This window comes from Anolis carolinensis, chromosome 2 (assembly GCF_035594765.1).
Source record: "Anolis carolinensis isolate JA03-04 chromosome 2, rAnoCar3.1.pri, whole genome shotgun sequence".
NCBI lineage: Eukaryota > Metazoa > Chordata > Lepidosauria > Squamata > Dactyloidae > Anolis > Anolis carolinensis.
The window spans coordinates 242,586,373-242,599,590 of record NC_085842.1 but is presented as its reverse complement, the minus strand read 5'-3'; the positions used below and the strand labels follow the sequence as shown (position 1 = coordinate 242,599,590).

General features: G+C 40.5%; 1 long non-coding RNA gene across 1 annotated transcript in view; it reads right to left on the bottom strand.

Moving 5' to 3' along the window:
* Nucleotides 1–12,952, bottom strand: part of LOC134296607 (uncharacterized) — an 84,285-nt gene extending 71,333 nt beyond the window's left edge. Inside the window, exon 1 of the long non-coding RNA XR_010003403.1 lies at nt 11,446–12,952. This is a non-coding gene — a long non-coding RNA (uncharacterized LOC134296607). The remainder of the gene's footprint in view (nt 1–11,445) is intronic.
* Between the last annotated feature and the right edge of the window lie 266 nt (nt 12,953–13,218).

Here is a 13,218-nt window from a genome sequence, read left to right as displayed (position 1 = left end):
GTATATGAGTAACATAGTGTATGACTTGTTTTCTGCACATCTTTTGATAATCAACCATGAAATAATGATCATACACAAAAACATGGAATAACAAGGACCACTTTACTTGAACTAAATACTATTGTGTTAGCTATGCATGAATGAAAAGGGGGGAGGGAGCCACCTAAAGTGGGAAGGGGTGAGGCCAGGTGTCTGTGACCAGCACCTCAATCTCCCTTGAGAGAAACACCTGTCCCTGAGGTGGAAACCAATACTATGAGCTGCTCGCCGACTTTCGTTTTCTGGGGGGTGAACCTAGGGTTCTCACTCCTAAGCCATGAAGTTTCACAAGAGAGAGGAATGCATATGCCATCCCTAAGGGCAGGCCCTTTCACAACCTTCCAGGACACCAGATCTAAGGAGGTCATTCCAGAGTGTCACCCTTCACCAGTATGCTGCTCACAAACTAGGATTCCTGGCTTGTTGTGATATTGCACACAACTTCACCCCATGGTTAATTTATCATGTTTTAAAACATACTAATAATCTGGGTTACTTCCCTGGTTTCCTTAAGTTTCTTTGGAGCCTTTCCTGGTTTTCTTAGGACTTTATTGTGTGATGTCACTATCCTGAACCATTTGCAGGACAGCAGCAGCTTCTTCATTATTGCCCTGCTGCTAGAGTTGTTGCAACTGTGAAATTTTGGCAGTGTGGTGTCCCATGGTTACAATTTTGGGAGAGAGCTGTAACTCTGCCCTTCTGCTCTGCCACTTTTCTTGTTTTTAAAAATCTGTTAAAAAGACTTTGTAATTTTACAAAATGAAAGCAAAGTGAGAAGAGAGTGAGAGCTGAGGATAATCTTGTCCCTTGATGTCACCGGCATGCCAGCACAGAAGCTCCAGGGATCATTTGAACAGGTAGGCTGCAGCACTGTGAGGCTATTAGGGTCTATTGATGGGTTCTGCTCATCAATACCAAAGGACGGTTTTGTCACAAAGATGTGGTAGACCAACAACAGATATCACATGGCATTTATGCTGTGTTGCCATTTCCATGCGATAAACTCCTTAGAGAATGGAACACACACACACACACACACCCCACACACACACAAACACAGCTAAGAATAGTGTCACTCCTCTGAATTAATGCCTGAAGAAGGTAATGGTTTGGATGAGGAAAAAAAATTGAAATTGAATCCAGACCAGACAAAGGTGCTTGCCATCAAGGGTCCTAATCTGGGAGTGGATGTGTGCCAACCATTTCTGGATGGGGTTATACCCCCCCCCCCCCCCGAAAGACTGTCTTTGCAGTTTGGGAGTGCTACTGGATCCGTCTCTCCAAATGTCAGTCCAGGTAGATGCAATGATCAGGAGTGCTTACTACCAGTTTCAGCCCCTCCCTAGATTTGAAGGACCCTTAAGATGGTAGTGCTGGTAACCTCAAGGTTGGACTTCTGCAATGCTCTTCACATTGGGCTACCTTTGTACCAAGTTCAGAAACTCCAGTTGGTTCCAAATACGGCAGCCAGATTGGTTTCAAGAAACTCTTTTGGGCCCACATTACCTACAGCAAAGTTTCTCAAACTCTGCTCCCCCAGATGTTTTGGACCTCACCTCTCACAATTCCTAACAGCTGGTAAACTGGCTGGGATTTCTGGGAGTTGAAGTCCAAAAAACACGAAGGAGCATAGTTAGAGAAACACTGACCTACAGGATTGCCTTCTCCCATACAATCTGCCCCGAAAACTGAGATCCTCTGGGGGGGCATCTACTCTAGCCTGGGTGACAGGTTGCAACTGTCACCCAGAAGACCTTTTCACAACTGTGGAATGATCAGCCACAAGAGCTCCGACAGCTAAATTACACATTTGAACACACATTAAAACACATTTGAACACTCATCTCTTTTGGCAGGCCTACCTAGTCAGTTTTAGTTATGAAATTTAAACTTGTGTCTTGTGTCCACTATTTTAATCATTGTTCTGTGTATTTTAATATATGTATTTTGTAGAAATACGTTTTAATATGTGTATTTTACATAATGTTAGGTGTTTTTAAGCTATGTTGTAACCGGCCTTGAGCCACAAGGAGAGGCAGGTAAGAAATACAATTATTATTATTAAATCAAATGTGAAGTTGACCCCCATTGTTTCTATGTCATCTTCTGAATGGCAGCTTCCATATAAGTGACACAGTGGCTCTGCTTTGGGTTTTAAGCCATATTTTAAAAGAAGGTGCTAAGCTCTAGCCCCCAAATAAGTTCAGAACCTTGGATAGTGCTTTAAGAACTGGAGCAGTTTGATTGCCCTGCTGACATGGAAACAACTTCTCCTTCCGCAGGCAGTCCATGTGCACATGGTCATACACAGCATGGCCATTAGTTCTGGCAGTTATAATCTGCCACCTTACCAACACCAGAAAAAAACATACACCTCTTTTCCAAACTCTAAGGACATTTAATTTTAGTATACATTTTCACTAAACCTGGGAATATTATGTTTATTTTAGATTAATGCAACTGTATTAGCATGTAGCTATAAATGTTCCTTAAAAGATTATTAAACTCTGTTGGAGAACTTTTCTGCATATGTTCAGCTGACATTTGAGAAGGAGACAAAATGGTTTCTACACAGTATGAGTAAAGTATGTACATAACATGGCACTTCCTATTTGCGTTCCGTAAGCATTTTGTTATTGAAATCTTTAATGTCTCTATTGTATTGTACTTAGATTAGGTTATTCATCTGGTTTTTCAAAATGAAAACCATGCCACAGAAAGAGAGAACAGGCCAGGCTTTTTACAGTGAAGCAACAAAAATGTCAAGGTCATTTTGTTTTCTTTTTGTACCCACAACATTCAAAGGAAGCTAGAGAGTGGCTTTTATATATCTTGGGTGGCTTTTATATATCTGCTAACATCTGTAGATAAAAATTCACTTTCTGTAGCTCTTGTGTTAAAACCTAGACCATTGTTTATTCCTTTGTTTCCACATTTATGCCTTGCCAACTCGCAAATCACAACTTTATGGACAAATCAAAACCATTTCTACCATAACAACATTCATATTATAATTGCTCATATTGTAATAAATATTTCTTGCACAAATATTTAATGTACCACAAAATTCCACACAGGTAAAAGATGGAGACAATATTCACTTCAACTTGTGAAATAAAGATGTTCTTGCCCAGCTGACGGAAGGTAAGAACAAAGCTGGCCTGGGAAAGGATTCCCAAAAGAAAGCTTTCCATTCTCCTTTCCTTCATTTTACACTTTTCGTTTCATTTGGGTTACCAGAGGTGCTTCTAGGCAGAGACCTCAAAAATCTCAGTTAAAAGGACTTCTGCAGCTACTTCATTTTGCTTCTTTAACAGGTTTTCCCTTGTAAGAAGGAAGAGACAGGGGGGGGACACAGAGAAGGGCTTAAAACTAAGGATATTGTTATCTTGCGTCAGGAAGTGCATATACAGGCAGTTACAAACAAGAAAAATTATGTAGATTTGTTCTTAAATTGAATTTACATGTAAGTCAGTGAACAGGAATGCTCTTAAATGTAACTCCTGCCTACATATCTATTGTCTATGTCTATATATCTATCTATCAGTCTAAAAGCTTGGGATAGCATAGAGAAAGGTTAGCACCCCTGTGGTGTTTATTTTGCTGTATTTGCCTCCTTTCAGAAGATTTTGCCCTGTGATAATTGGATTTTGAAAAATTAGGCTTGGTGTAGAAACAAGGATTGGTAGGAAAGCTTTAGTGGAGATACCTTTTCCCCATGACAACTCTTTCAGGAATGCATTTCCCTTCCGAGGGGTAGATTTTTCTTGCTTCCTGTTGTCTCACTTCTGTTCTTAACTTTGAATCATTTGTAAGTTGATGTTTGTAACTTGGGGACTGCCTGTAACATGTTTAAAGGAAGCCAAAGAAATCTGGAAAAGTGTTGGAATGGCTGGTTGCCTTGAGATTGTATTGCCTTCCCTTTGATCAGATTGGGAATATTGCATAACTTATTGGAAAATAACTGCACCCAGTCTCTGGGCCCATATCCTTTTGGCAAATGTGAATCTCCATGAATATATGGAGACCACCTTTTGAAAACCACTAGTCAAGAAAAGCATGACCTTGTTAGAAGTCAACTCTTTGAACAAGTGATATTCACAAGCATTCATGTAGTGACACTCGGGTAACTCAGCTGTTAAACTGAAGAACCATGTCTTTAAATTGCCAAAGATAAAGACATGCCACTACAAAAATATATTTGGTTAGCAGATAATGGTTGTTTCTATGCAGTTACAGTTGCCCAAAATATATACATTCCCTTGAAACCTCTTAGTTTAAAATATGCAGAGATTTTTAAAAAACCAAAGCCTTTTTTGAAATATAACCTATCTTGTTTACTCACAAACATCTTGTATTAATTTTCCATATAGGCAGATTTCTTATTAAAGTTCAGTTATAGATAGGATGTAGCTTTTCTGTGTTAAGAGCCCAGGATATTCTTCTTAATCAATAGTCCATAGTCTTTATATATAGTTGTACTTAATGAAGTCCATAAGCAAACTGTATCCATTAAAGTCCAAACAGCAACCTGCTTTCATTGAAGCCCAAACACATATTTATTTATTTATTTATTTATTTATTTATTTGCCCCATTTATACCCCGCCTTTCTCACCCCGAAGGGGACTCATACATCCATCTCCACTGATGCAAGACTGAATACAAAATGGACTCTTGAGTCAGAACATGCTCAGTACAATCACATGTCTATAACCCCTCCCACACCAAAAGGGTATAAACTGGCAAATAAACATACACATAGAATACAGGTTAGCAAATATATACATTAACAAATAAATAGTGAGAGGCTTGGGAGGTTGCTATTTCCAAGAGGGAATTATGCTGTCCCCAGGTCAAATGTGGACTGCAAGAAGGATTTCTGAGTGCCTCATGAACTATTCTAGACTGCCTTCACCTCATGAGCCCCTCAATTGCAGAAAAATTATGGCACCAAATGGAGAATTACTCCAGTCAAACCCCCATTTGATTGCTATTTGAACAAGGCCCATAGCTCAAAGTGGCTGTAGAACCTGTACATTTGAAGCCCAGCCCCTAAAAATGAACTTCAAAAATATGAGATCATACAAAAACCTTTTTTGCTATGTCCATCTCTCTCTCACACACATGCTATCTCTATCCCAATTACCCAGATATAATACACACAGCTTAGAAAGGTTCCTTTTTTATTATTGCTCCTGGATTCCAGCATGGCCAAAACTTTGTACAACCACTTTGATCTGTTTAGGGAAGCTGAACAGTGAGAGCCTTATACATTTAGTCGGTAGAATGTGAAAAAATGTATTGCTTTTCCCAGAGACATTGCCCAGTTTAGTCCATATAGTCTATTAAATGCCCTCTAAATATACCTTCTTCCTCAAAAGGCAATGAACGATTCTACTCACCACTATATTAAATAACACAGAGGTTTTCCGAGTTGCTTCCATTCTCACACTTCTTTATTATGTCCCATAAAAAGCTATATTTAGTGGTTCCTATATGTATACCCCTCATGGGACCAGTCCCACCATTAGACCTAGCAACTCAAGCACTCCAAGCAGGAGCAGTGATCTTCAGGCTCTTCCCCATGAACATTATGGCCTTTCCCCTCCATTGGAGAAGAGAATTGTATTGCCACATAGCTTATCGGGACTCCACAACATAGCCTGCTGTTTAGGTTGGATGAAGTGGAAGAAATCATTTCATTGCCCATGTGGAAAAAAGATTCAACATCTGGTACAGTCAGTTTCTTATGTCATCTGAATTCTATCTCATCCTTTACCCCAGGTATGTTTCAAATCATCCCTGACTTCACATTTGTTTTTTCAGAAACCTGTGACCCCTTGGGAAATTGTAGTCATCTTCCAAATGAGGACAGTTATGGTAGCTTGATACCACTTTCACTGCCATGACTGTGTCTTTTCAATGAGGCTACATATTTTGAAAAGAGCATTCCAAGTTCCCCACACAACTTCAGATCCCCAAGAACCACAAGAGTTGAAGTGATATCAGACTGCTCTAATTGTATAGTGTGAAAGTGAAGTCTTGGAAGGTAGTAGTCACCAATGTGACTACCTTTGCTTTGAGTCTCCTTGTGAAAAGAAAAAGTGAGGTATAAATAAACAAACATCATCCTCATCGTCGTCGTGTTGAGGTATCACCTTCATACATCTGTGCCATTCATGTCCCCTAAGATAAGTAGACTAGTTTGTTGTTGTGTGCTTTCCAGTTGTTTTAGACTTTTGGTGACCCTATGGCAACCTTATCACAGTGTTTTCTGGCAAGGTTTGTTCAGAGAGGGATTGGTTTGCTTTTTTCTGAGACTGAGAAGAGTGTGATTGGACAAAGGTTACCCAGTGGGTTTTTGTGGCTGAGCGGAGGTTCAAACCCTGAACATTAGAATCCAACACTCATATCACTACACCATGCTGACTCTCAATTCAACTGATAAGTGAAAATACAGTGATCACACAGTATAATGTTCATTAAGGCACATAGCAAAAAAGCCTAACTATAGCATCATCTCAGAAAACCTCTGAGAAAATAGTGGAAACTTTGTTTTATCATATTTTGCAGGCTTTGTGTCCTTGAAGACATCTCAGCACTGTATAGTTACCAAGTAACTATGCATTGCAGTTTCCCATCTCTTACATTTGTGAGGACTCATAGCATATGCAATACAGGGCGAATGATAAATGGTGGCAAATTTCCACTAAAGGTAAAGGCAGTAAATTTATGGCAGTCTGTCATTCCATGCATGACTAACCAGGTGAGTGCTTAAGGGCAATGAACTACGATAATATAAGTGGAGGGCTTCAGATATTCAGGCACCAAATATCCCCATACTGCACCATTTTGTACCTAGTATTGTAATCAATGTCACACTTTGTTGAATCACTCAGCATGAAGTTGCCCAGTGACTGAAAAGGTTAAAAGCTACATGTGCTGTGTCAAGACGTCTGGGTGCATCCATCACTCTGAAAAATCTCTGTGCTCTCTGTCCTCATGACCAATCAAAAGCCTACTTTAAAAAACACACACACAGAGAGAGAGCAAATAGCCTTTCCAGAATCTCATGCCTTCCAGAGATATTGGATTCTAACTCTCATCATCCCCAATAAGCATAGATAACACCTCTAAAGGGCACCAGTTTGTGGAAGACTGACACAATGCAATTTTTGTACCTTCAAATCATTTTCTGAAGTTGGCTTGTTCCACAATAAACCAGAACTTGGTAACGCTACTTTTTTTGGACTAGATTTTACAGAATCTTCAAGTCAGTTTGGGCAGCAGCCATGCTATCTAGGAGGTTCTAGGAATCCAAACCAAGGAGAAGAGCAGTGCATCTTATATAAAGACCAAATCCACTTTCATGGAGATTTTGTTTCATTCCCATGTGAAACTATATCAGCTGTTTTCCTCTTGTGGTGATTGATCCATACCCTAAAGTAGCAATGATCAGCATGCAGATTGTCACACAGTTGACATCTAATCTACAAACTTGCTTTTATTGCTTTTGTTGTTTTAAATTGCTGGGGTTTTTTTCTGGACTTTTAGTTTTATTGGCCATTACGTTTTATGCTTTTTAATAATTTTATAGTTTAATCAGATTTTATTATAGTTTCTCTCTGTTTAATTTGAGAACCCCCCCCCCCCAAGTGAATGGAAGAGTGAATAGAAGAAATTGGAAATATAAATGTTTTTAACAAAGTAACGAAACAGCTAGAATATTGAATCAGAAAGACAATGCGTGCAATGCTTAAAATGCTGGACATGGATTTTTCTCTCTCCCTCCTTCTCTCTGTCTCCTGTGACATTCACCTGCTGCCAGGGCTTGTGGAGGCAGCTGATTGCTTCTGTTGACACCATTTTGATAGGTTCACCTTATGCATATGTGCCACTGTAGGGTAAGACTGAAATATCAGCCACACAGTGTCATCTCAGGCAGGACACAAAGCCAGGGATGAGCCCTGAAACCAAGTAGCTGGGAAACAGACAATGGACAATAACTTTGGTCAAAGGAACTTCCAAGTGCAGTACTGCTGTCAGTCCAATATTCTAACACCACTGGATGAGATAGATTATATTTCAGTATTTTATGGGATTTCAGAACTACAAAGAAAAAGACAAAGTGTGCATGAGCAATAATTCATGCAAGGTCTATATGACCTGCACAGAATCGAAACACAGATTGCTAGTTGTTTACAAGGATGTTCTTGGGATCTGTCACTGTAGCCATAACGTCAGAGGGGGTGGCCCTAGGCACATGATACTGCAGTTTCAGCATGTCTAGCATAGCACAAATGGCAGAGTTCAGCAAAACATCTCTGGGTGAGATGTCAACTATTGTCAAAATGGAGTTTATCAGACTAATTACAACAGCCCAACTGGATTTGTAATTCTTATTTCATACTAACAGTGTCACCCCCCCCCCCCCCCCCGTGTACCACTTCCTGGTACTTTAACAACATACTGTTTCTCTCCTAGTGTTAGTTCAAGGAGGGAAGGACATAACATGTGCTTGTTTCAATGATCCAATAAGTCACAAGTTATGGTCCAAAGTTTGATGAGAATACTAACTGCACATTTTACCTCATATCTCACCTTCTAGAAAGACTAAAGACTAGGTTTTTCCCACTCCCGCAAATGAAAACCTGCCATCTAAGTCAGCTAATTCTGTAAAAGGGTACTAGGTAAAATGTTTAGATTCTGGATAAAGCCCAACTAACCAAGTAATATGGCAATCTTAGAAGAGAGGAGTTTGTACAGTAATGTAATATACAGCAGGCAACAAATTCTTGTTTTGTTGTTGTTTATTCGTTCCGTCGCTTCCAACTCTTCATGACCTCATGGACCAGCCCATGCCAGAGCTCCCTGTCAGCCATCGCCACCCCCAGCTCCTTCAAGGTCAAGCAGTCACTTCAAGGATACGATCCATCCATCTTGCCCTTGGTAGGCCCCTCTTCCTTTTTCATTTCATTTTCCCCGGCATCGTGATCTTCTCCAAGGTTTCCTGTCTTCTCATTATGTGGTCAAAGTACTTCATCTTTGCCTCTAATATCCTTCCCTCCAGTGAGCAGTCAGGCATTATTTCCTGGAGGATGGATTGGTTGGATCTTCTTGTGGTCCAAGGCATTCTCAGAATTTTCTTCCAACAAGACAATTCAAAAGCGTCTATCTTCCTTTGCTCAGCCTTCCTTATGGTCCAGCTCTCACATCCATAGGTTACTACAGGGATTACCATTGTTTTAACTATGTGGAGCTTCGTTGCCAATGTGATGTCTCTATCCTTCACTATTTTATCGAGATTGATCATTGTTCTTTTCCCAAGAACTAAATGTCTTCTGATTTCCTGGCTGCAGTCTGCGTCTGCAGTAATCTTTGCGCCTAGAAATACAAAGTCTGTCACTGGCTCCATGTTTTCTACATCTATTTGCCAGTTATCAATCTGTCTGGTTGCCATAATTTTGGTTTTCTTGATGTTTAACTGTAACCCAGCTTTTGCACTTTCTTCTTTCACCTTGATTATAGGGCTCCTCGGCTCCTTCTCGCTTTCAGCCATCATAGTAGTATCATCTGCATATCTCAGGTTGTTAATGTTTCTTCCAGCAATTTTAACTCCAGCCTTGGTGCTGTAACAAATTCTTAATCCTATGCTATTGTCTCACCATTTTCTCAAATCACATCCGCGAAATAAAGATTCCAAAATTGTTGGGGGTTTTTAAGCATGTAAGTGTTGAATAACATAATTGGACAGAGAGATACACACACACACTGCATCTGCATTTTGGACACTGGTTTTGCAATAATAGTAATGAAAATGAAGGAAATAAAAAAACCCTATCAATTGCCATGTATAATCCCAATTTGCATATACCAAATAACATAACACAGGGTTGACCATTGCAGCTGGGTGACTATCTCTTAGAATATAGCATTGTGTATTTATTTCAGGTATGGCAAAGGATGAAAAACTTCACATCTGTCAGGGATAGCAGGAGAATCTATGTCTGCTTGAAGCAGATTGCTCATTATCTAGAGAGAAACACAGTCCCCGATGTCTAATTGAAGTATTAATAATGAAAACAAATGGTGGGCTCTCCTGTTTTCTGAGTAATTACCCTAAAGCAGGGTTTCACTTTGGCCTTTTCCTTCCTTCCCTAACAGAATGGCAGAAGTATAGCGGGAGAGGTATTTGCATATAACACGTCCATCTCTGACCCAGAGAAAATGTCAGGAAGTTGATGCATTTCAAGAAGAACAGCAAGGATTCTTCCACCCACTCATGGAGCTTAAGCTGTTTTTACCAATTTCATTGCTGTGTATGTATGTGTGTGTTTATTGGAATGGGGGTGATGTTGTGAAACCATAACATCCATAAGTTTTGCTAAATTATAAAATACATTTATTAAAAAAAATTCTTGTTTTTTCAGACCAATTTTGGGCTAGAGTTTAAGTCTGATAATACTGGAAACACTGTTTAAATGGTTTCATAGCACAAAATGAATGCAAGAATAAAGTGTGTGTGTGTGTGCGTGCATGTGTGAGCAGAGATGCCTGTTGAAATGATGTGGCTGTGTATGTCAGTCATGCTGGCTCTGGTTCTCTGACAGCAGCTTTCAGTCCCTTCCCAGCTGTCATGCAGGCAAAAAAAATGAGTGATTTGTTTTCATCTTTGCTTTCCTCTTTCCCTTCTCCTTAGATTTCAGGGTGCTTGAAGCTTCCCAGCTTTCAGGGTCAAGCAACATCAAGCGGACAGAGTTAGTTGGGGATCAGCACAAACCCCCATCCCAAAGTGAAGTACAAACCTAAGCAGGACCTTTTTTACTACTCTGCAACCCATTCTGTTAGGCCAGAAGATACCGAAGAAGATCCAAAGAAAGAAAATTGGCATGTGGAATGTGTGGGCTGAATGCAGTACTCTGAAATGGCTGCACAACGATCCCTATCTGCAAGTGCCCACCTCACAGCAAAACTCAGTTTTCCTACATCACAACTCAGTGCACTTTTGGCAGTTTAGACATGAGTTTATGAACACTGGGTGAATTCTGAAAGAATCACATAACTGACAGTGGAACTGGGCAATAAATATAGCATAAATTCAGTAGAGATGTTCTCATAACCCATGCTTGTCCCCAGCAATATTACCTTGCATTTAGTATGCTTTGTTTTGTGATTAGTTGTGGGATTAATTTGCAAGTCTGGTTACTCAGATATGTACAGTCAGCTCTTCATATGCATGGCTTGAAAATATCCAACTTCACCATCCCCCCAAGGTCCAAAAAGCAAACCTTGATTTTTCCATTTTATATAAGAGATGCCATTTTACTCTGCCATTGTATGTATGTGTATAAATATATCACTGTCAAGGACCTGACACAGAATCTCTGTTAAATGCAGCCACTCACCGTCTCGTAGTCAAACACAGCAAGCAGTCCAACATGGGCAAAGCATACAAAGTGTTCAGAGTTCTTTCCAAGGGTCAAAGCTAAGCTATATCACCAATCCAAGTCATAATCCAAAAACATAATTCAATCACCAAATCCAAAGTTCCATCCAACACATATTCCGGATGTAACAGTTCCACAAACATTGCTCCCAGCAAACTACCAGAACCATCTTCCAGCTATTTGTGCTGCTTTCCCAAGTGCTGTCACTTGTTGAACTTCCTCTGAGCCAACAAATTAGATGTCCTCAGTTGGATGGCATCAGTTCTTAATTGCAGCCTAGCTGGAATGCTTAACTCTTCTTCTGCTTCCTGGAGCTCCTGATCCTGCCCTAAATCTGTGTCCCTACTTCTCTGAGGCTCCTGGTCCTGCTCTGCAGGGTAGATTCCTCAGAGTCAGGTTGCTGCTCTCTGCTTGCTCATGACTCAGATGCTAGGCGAAGCAGTCCTTCAACTTCATCCTCATCACTAGCCCTGACAATCACAAGATCTCTCAACCCAAGCTCACATGGTGAGTTTCCACAGCTGAGTTAGGATTTGAACCCTGGTCAAACAACTCAGATTACTGTACCACGCTGGCCCTCAGCTGCACAAACCTAATAAACAATACACTTTGTGACAATTTACTTTACTCCAGCCCTAAATTCATGGATAGCACTAATTGACATTAAAAAAATCTGGCTTGCCTGAATAAATCACAAAATGTGATCTAATCTCAGTGCTGGAAGCAGATGGCAAACCCAGCTGACAATGACAGTAGCAGTAAGTGTAAATAGGCAGTCACAGTGGGGATAAGGGAGGAATTTAGACAGAGAGACAAGTGCCATTACAGCAGCACAGAACAGGGTTTGTTTGAGAAATGCAGGAATATGATGGAAGATGGAGGACAGCATGACCACCACCAAAACTCAGTGGAACTCACATTGGAACATTAAACAGGCCCAAGCAAATAAAAGCAGCAATATGTTAACTGTTGAAAGGGCTGGCCCTGCTTTAAACTCAGTCAGGGGAAGGGCAATAACATCCATCCCTGTCTGCTCTGCCTGAACATTTTGACTGTTCCCTTGATGGAAACTTATAAAAGAGAGCTATAGTCAAACAGCCTAAACAAGAAGTTCCCTCCTGCTTCAAACTGGTCGTCTGCCCTCACGTGGGATGAAGGATACCATCCCACTACCAGGATTAAATTAAGATGCATTTGGCCCCCTTATCGGCTTTCCTTCACCTGCAGCAATGAACGCCTCAGCTTGATCCTGTGTGTATGGGGCCATTAGAGTCTGTCCTGGGAAAATGGCAGTACTGCAGAAATTCCTCTCACATGACTCAATTAGACTGAATTGGGGGAGCCATTTTACTCTTGATTTTATTTTAGCCCTACCTCCTTTTTTGCAAGGTCAGAGCTGTATGAACTGGAAACACTGGACTGGCTGAGTGACAATAGCAAGCCATCTTCTTCTGATGCTTCCCTCCTTCTGACAATCTGAAGCCTATTCCTGCATTAAAGAACCATGTGACTTTTTCAGACAGGAAAGGCATTTTAATAATGTCCCTTTAAAACCATTTGATGTGTTTTTCCCTCCTCCCTTTTCCACCTGTCATTCTGCCTCGAAAGAGTTAAGCCATAGCACCAAAATCACAAAAGAGATGGGCTGCATCTTTTCCCCTCTTTTTTTCCCCCACCCCTATTTTTTCTTTTAAAAAAGGGGCATACATCAAAGTGAAAAACTGACATGTG